This window comes from Crocuta crocuta, unplaced genomic scaffold, assembly GCF_008692635.1.
Source record: "Crocuta crocuta isolate KB4526 unplaced genomic scaffold, BGI_CrCroc_1.0 scaffold333, whole genome shotgun sequence".
Classification (NCBI taxonomy): Eukaryota; Metazoa; Chordata; class Mammalia; order Carnivora; family Hyaenidae; genus Crocuta; species Crocuta crocuta.
Genome location: NW_027532856.1, coordinates 3,129,045 through 3,135,619, shown reverse-complemented (window position 1 = coordinate 3,135,619; position 6,575 = coordinate 3,129,045). Strand labels below are relative to the sequence as shown.

General features: G+C 36.8%; 1 long non-coding RNA gene across 1 annotated transcript in view; it reads left to right on the top strand.

Annotated features, from left to right (window-relative positions):
• Positions 1-6,575, top strand: part of LOC144216237 (uncharacterized) — a 37,750-nt gene that overhangs the window by 30,165 nt on the left and 1,010 nt on the right. The gene's annotated exons all lie outside the window — the stretch shown is intronic.

The window sequence follows — 6,575 nt, the reverse complement described above, 5'->3', positions numbered from 1 at the left end:
TTAGACTCTCATGTCTAACTTTATGTACTTCTGTACTGGCTGAAATTTAGCCATGACTGTGTACTTTATAATTAAAGACAAAAAGCTCTCCAGTCAAGAAAAGAAAAAAGAAAAAAAGTAAGTGGCTAGAGTTTAAAAATTGCAAAAGACCTATATTAAAAAGCAAAATTCTTAAGGGAACCCTGTGCCCTTGTGGTGGGAATGTAAATTGGTGCAGCCGCTGTGGGAAACAGTATGAAAGTTCCCACCCAAAATAAAAATAGAAATACCATATGATCCAGCTTTTCCACTTCTAGGTATTTATCTCAAAAAATCAAAAACTAATTAAAACATGTATATGCAAAAAAACAAAAAACAGCACAAAATACATTCACGTCCTTGTTCATCACAGCATTATTTGCAATAGTTAAGATATGGAAACAACCTAAGTGTCCATCAATGGATGAATGGATAAAGAAAGTGTAGTGTGTATATATATATATATATATATACATATGTACATATATATACACATTATATATATACATACACATATACTGTGTGTGTGTATATATACACATATATACATATGTATACACACATATATGTATATATACAATGGAATACTACTCAGCCATTAAAAAGAATGAAATCTTGCCACTTGCAACAACATGAATGGGCCTTGAAGAAATTTGCCAGGCAAAATAAGTCAGAGAGAGACAAATACCGTATGATTTCACTTACATGTGGGATCTAAACAAATAAAAACCAAAACCAAAACCCACAAACAAAAAAGAAATGAAATGAAACAAAACTCATACAGAGAACAGAATGGTATTTTCCAGAGAGGAGGGGAGTTGGGAGTTGGACAAAATTGGTGAAGTACAAACTTCCAGTTATAAAGTAAATAATTCATGAGAATGTTAATATACAGCATGTTAACTATAGTCAATAATATTGTAATGCATGCTTGAAAATTGTCAAGAGATTAAATTCTAAAAATTAGCTTTCCTTGAGGATGGATAGTAATTAGATTTATTGTGGTGATCACTTCACAATGTATACAAATATCAAATCATTATGTTGTACCTGAAATCAATATTATATGTCAGTTATACCTCAAAAAAACATTAAAAAATTATTCCTTTATGCTGACTCCAAAAGTGACCTCAGGAGCATTTCATGGGTCCTCCTATGTACCTAATCAATTTTATTTCATTTTATGCTTTTTAATTAGCTTTAAAAAATAATTTAAAACATAATATACCTTCATGTGAAGCTAAACAGTACCAGAATATATAAGGAAATATAATCTTCCTTTCCTTCCAACCTCCATTAGCTGTCTGGTAAAGCAATTTTAACAACTTGGGTTACATCCCATCACCCCATTCTACATGGTTATATACTCTTGTACAGCTTTTCTTTAAAAAAAATTTAAAAATAAAGGAAAGGAGAGGTGTTTAGGGGGTGAAATCATACATTTGAATCTGTAACTTCCATGTCTGATAGACTATCCTCTGGACTTTTGTCATCTGATAGGGTAGTCAGTAGCCACATGTAGCTACTGAACACTTGAAATGTTACTAGTCTGAATTGTGCTGTAAGTATAAAATGCACACCAGATTTATAAGACTTAGTATAAAAAAAGATGGTAAAATATCTCAAATAAGTTTTAAGTTTATTACATGTTGCAGTGATAGTATTTAGATATATTGAGTTAAATAAAATATATCTTTAAAATTAATTTCATTGTTTCCCTTTTTTTTTTAAGTTTCTTTATTTTGAGAGAGAGAGAAAGAGAACAGGGGATGGGCAGAGAGAGGGAGAGAGAGAAGCCAAAGCAGGCTCTGTACTGTCAGCACAGCTCTATGTGGGGCATGAACTCACAAACTGGGAGATCATGACTGAAGGCAAAACCAAGAGTAAGACACTTAACCAACTGAGCCACCCAGGCACCTCTCGTTTTCGTGTTTTTATGTAGCTACTAAAAACTTAAAATTACACATGTGACACATTACATTTCTATTGAACAGTGCTCCTCTGAATTAATAGATGAAGTTTCTAACCCTTAATAGTTATAGTCTGCAGTAGGGATATTAATTCTGGAAATCCTCAGTAATAATTTTTCAAATATGGCCACTTCCCGGGGCACCTGGGTGGCTCAGTCAGTTAAGTGTCTGACTTCGGCTCAGGTCATGATCTCACGGTTCGTGGATTCGAGCCCCGCATCGAGCTCTGTGCTGACAGCCGCTCGGAGCCTGAGCCTGTTTCAGATTCTGTGTCTCCCTCTCTCTCTGACCCTCCCCAGCTCACACTGTCTCTTTCTCTCTCTCTCTCAGAAATAAATAAAACATTAAAAAAATATATGGCTACTTCCCCATTTTCTCCATTTTCTTCTTCTGGAACTCCAAATGTATATTGAACCTTTGCACTTTATCATCAATGACACACTATCTTTCATCCTTTACATTTCTTTGTGTCTTTTATATTCTAGGTAACTTCTTTGGGGTTGTCATCTAAATAATTAATTATTCCACTGAGCTCTTCAGCTGTTTAATCTTACCACTGATTTATACTTTCAAGGATATTTTTTCCTTAAAGAGATTCTGTTTGATTTTTTTCATCACTGCCCCCTCTCATGCTATATTTTAACCAAGGCAAACTGCTTACAGTTTCCCATATGTTGATAGTAGTTAAAGCTTGGATAATGGGTATGTGGGGGATTCATTATACACTTTCATCTACTTTTGATATGTTAAATAATTTCCATAATAAGTTTAAAAATTAGAAATGGGGAACATCATCATACTTTAAAAGATTGGAAACAATGGAACAATAGGCCATATGAAAACCACCTAAACTGGGGCACAGAGAATTGTGGGATATGGAACTTTTCTTGGGATGCAAGAAAAGGATTCTGAATAGGAAAAGAACAGTAGAATAGGAGGCTGTGGATATGTGGGAGACAGGAAAGGAGACCTTGGAAACGGGAAATGCATTCTTCTCTTTTTTAAAAATNGAAGCCTGCTTCAGATTCTGTCTCCCTCTCTCTCTGCCCCTCCCTGCTCACGCTCTGTTTATCTCTGTCTCTCAAAACTAAATAAATGTTTAAAAAAAAATGTTCCCCTTGAGCTATTTTCCACCCCTAAAAAGCTATCATGCATAAATGACAAGCTATCATGCATAAATGACAACTTCATTGGCTGCATATTTTCTTTCAGGCATGGTAATATTGTAATGAAAAGCTTATCTTAGAAGTTTAAAGGGAAAAACCCTTTAAGTCATGAAAATGTAAACCAGTACAATAACTTCACTACTTTAGAATAAAATTTGATGGGGCACCTAGGTAGCTCAGTCTGTTGAGCTTCCGANCCACAGGCTGTGAGATCATGACCTGAGCCGAAGTTGGCCACCCAACCGACTGAGCCACCCAGGCACCCCTGGGAAATGCATTCTAACTCTTAGTTAGAGACACCAAAACAATCTATTCATTTTTCCACGGGGACTAGAATCAGAGAGTCACTAAGAATCATCTCATGTACTAATTTCATTTGAATAAGATGGGTTTCTGATGTTGGTTTCAGGGAGTTTTGGAAGGTGAAACCTCTGGCTTCTGCCAAGGTAGCATCATTGCTGCATTCTAGCCAGTCAGTCTGACCTCTTGACTTAACTGGTGTCATCACAACCAGTCCATGCCTTGCCTTGCTAAGTAAAAGAGCGTAAGAGATGATGAAGAAAAGAATAGTTCAGACTTCCTTTCTTAGGTGACATAATTTTCTCTTCCTACTTTCTCTGCTGTCATGAAAATTTGAAGAAAAATTTTAATTAAAATCAGCAGAGCCTCACATTCAGGGATTTTCCACACACAAAATATATCTTTGGAATCACCTAGGTTTCTCTTGTAAACATTTTAATGACATTTCTCTCTTTATAAAATGTGGTTACTTATGTTATTAGATCTTTATAACAACTCTCTTGGGTGAAGCAGTTGTTAGTAAGTCATTTTATAGAAGGAAATAAAGAAACAGTACTTTTTTGCTTTATTTTAATAGTTTTGGATTTCTTCAGTTTGACATCTCATTCCTGGCACATACTGGGGTCCCTCAATAAATATTTATTGGATGAATACCATTTAAAATATGGCTGGATTTATGTGATTTTTAAATTTTATGTATAGTTTTTCAAAAAGTGGGATTCTCTTTTGGCTCCCTCCAATATAGGCTGTTTGAGTAGGAAGAAATCTCTGCAGTGATTTAGACAAGTAAATTTATATTTGGAGAAACTGAGTTAGAAATGTCCCTTTGAGGGGCCCTTGGATGGCTCAGTTGGTTAAGCATCCGACTTCAGCTCAGGTCATGATCTTGCAGTTTATGAGTTCCAGCCTCGCATCGGGCTCTATGCTAACGCTCAGAGCCTGAAGCCTGCTTCAGATTCTGTCTCCCTCTCTCTCTGCCCCTCCCTGCTCACGCTCTGTTTATCTCTGTCTCTCAAAACTAAATAAATGTTTAAAAAAAAATGTTCCCCTTGAGCTATTTTCCACCCCTAAAAAGCTATCATGCATAAATGACAAGCTATCATGCATAAATGACAACTTCATTGGCTGCATATTTTCTTTCAGGCATGGTAATATTGTAATGAAAAGCTTATCTTAGAAGTTTAAAGGGAAAAACCCTTTAAGTCATGAAAATGTAAACCAGTACAATAACTTCACTACTTTAGAATAAAATTTGATGGGGCACCTAGGTAGCTCAGTCTGTTGAGCTTCCGACTTCAGCTCAGGTCATGATCTCGTGGTTCAGGAGTTCAAGCCCCATATTGGGCTCTCTGCTGTCAGGGCAGAGTCTGCTTCAGATCCTCTGTCTCCCTCTCTCTTTGCCCCTCCTGTACTTTCTCTCTCTTTCTCAAAAATAAGAACATTTAGAATAAAATTTGATATATGAAAAGCTTGATAGTGAACTCTACAGGATTAATCACACTCTTTAACATTTGCTGAGTGTTACTTGAAGCCATTATAAATGCGAAAATAAAAACATAATTGTATTGCTGCTGAGATTAACACTCTCAGATATTTTATTTTATTTTATTTTAAATGTTTTATTTATTTCTAGGAGAGAGAGAGAGCGAGACAGCGTGAGCAGGGGAGGGTCAGAGAGAGAGGGAGTCACAGACTGAAACAGGCTCCANATACAGAATATGAAGCAGGCTCCAGGCTCTGAGATGGCTGTCAGCACAGAGCCCGAGGCGGGGCTCGAACCCACGAGCCGCGAGATCATGACCTAAGCGAAAGCCGGACGCTTAACCGACTAAGCCACCCAGGCGCCCCAACACTCTCAGATATTTTAAACATTACAACAAAGACACACATGAGGGCGCTCTAATCAGTCGGGAACTGGAAGTGCCTAAGTATTTCATGCTAGGACTTGAATTTTTATTAAGTCAAAACCAATATACTTGATAGATATACAGATGGAAGAAGTGAGGTCCAAAGATATTGTGACTTTATATGAACTATTCTTTAGAGTAAATAGAGTATTAATATTTTTAAAAAATTATAAAACAGTCCCTTGTGAGTGAATTTAATGCTGGAGACTTTTGACTCTCATNAAAGTGGGATTCTCTTTTGGCTCCCTCCAATATAGGCTGTTTGAGTAGGAAGAAATCTCTGCAGTGATTTAGACAAGTAAATTTATATTTGGAGAAACTGAGTTAGAAATGTCCCTTTGAGGGGCCCTTGGATGGCTCAGTTGGTTAAGCATCCGACTTCAGCTCAGGTCATGATCTTGCAGTTTATGAGTTCCAGCCTCGCATCGGGCTCTATGCTAACGCTCAGAGCCTGAAGCCTGCTTCAGATTCTGTCTCCCTCTCTCTCTGCCCCTCCCTGCTCACGCTCTGTTTATCTCTGTCTCTCAAAACTAAATAAATGTTTAAAAAAAAATGTTCCCCTTGAGCTATTTTCCACCCCTAAAAAGCTATCATGCATAAATGACAAGCTATCATGCATAAATGACAACTTCATTGGCTGCATATTTTCTTTCAGGCATGGTAATATTGTAATGAAAAGCTTATCTTAGAAGTTTAAAGGGAAAAACCCTTTAAGTCATGAAAATGTAAACCAGTACAATAACTTCACTACTTTAGAATAAAATTTGATGGGGCACCTAGGTAGCTCAGTCTGTTGAGCTTCCGACTTCAGCTCAGGTCATGATCTCGTGGTTCAGGAGTTCAAGCCCCATATTGGGCTCTCTGCTGTCAGGGCAGAGTCTGCTTCAGATCCTCTGTCTCCCTCTCTCTTTGCCCCTCCTGTACTTTCTCTCTCTTTCTCAAAAATAAGAACATTTAGAATAAAATTTGATATATGAAAAGCTTGATAGTGAACTCTACAGGATTAATCACACTCTTTAACATTTGCTGAGTGTTACTTGAAGCCATTATAAATGCGAAAATAAAAACATAATTGTATTGCTGCTGAGATTAACACTCTCAGATATTTTATTTTATTTTATTTTAAATGTTTTATTTATTTCTAGGAGAGAGAGAGAGCGAGACAGCGTGAGCAGGGGAGGGTCAGAGAGAGAGGGAGTCACAGACTGAAACAG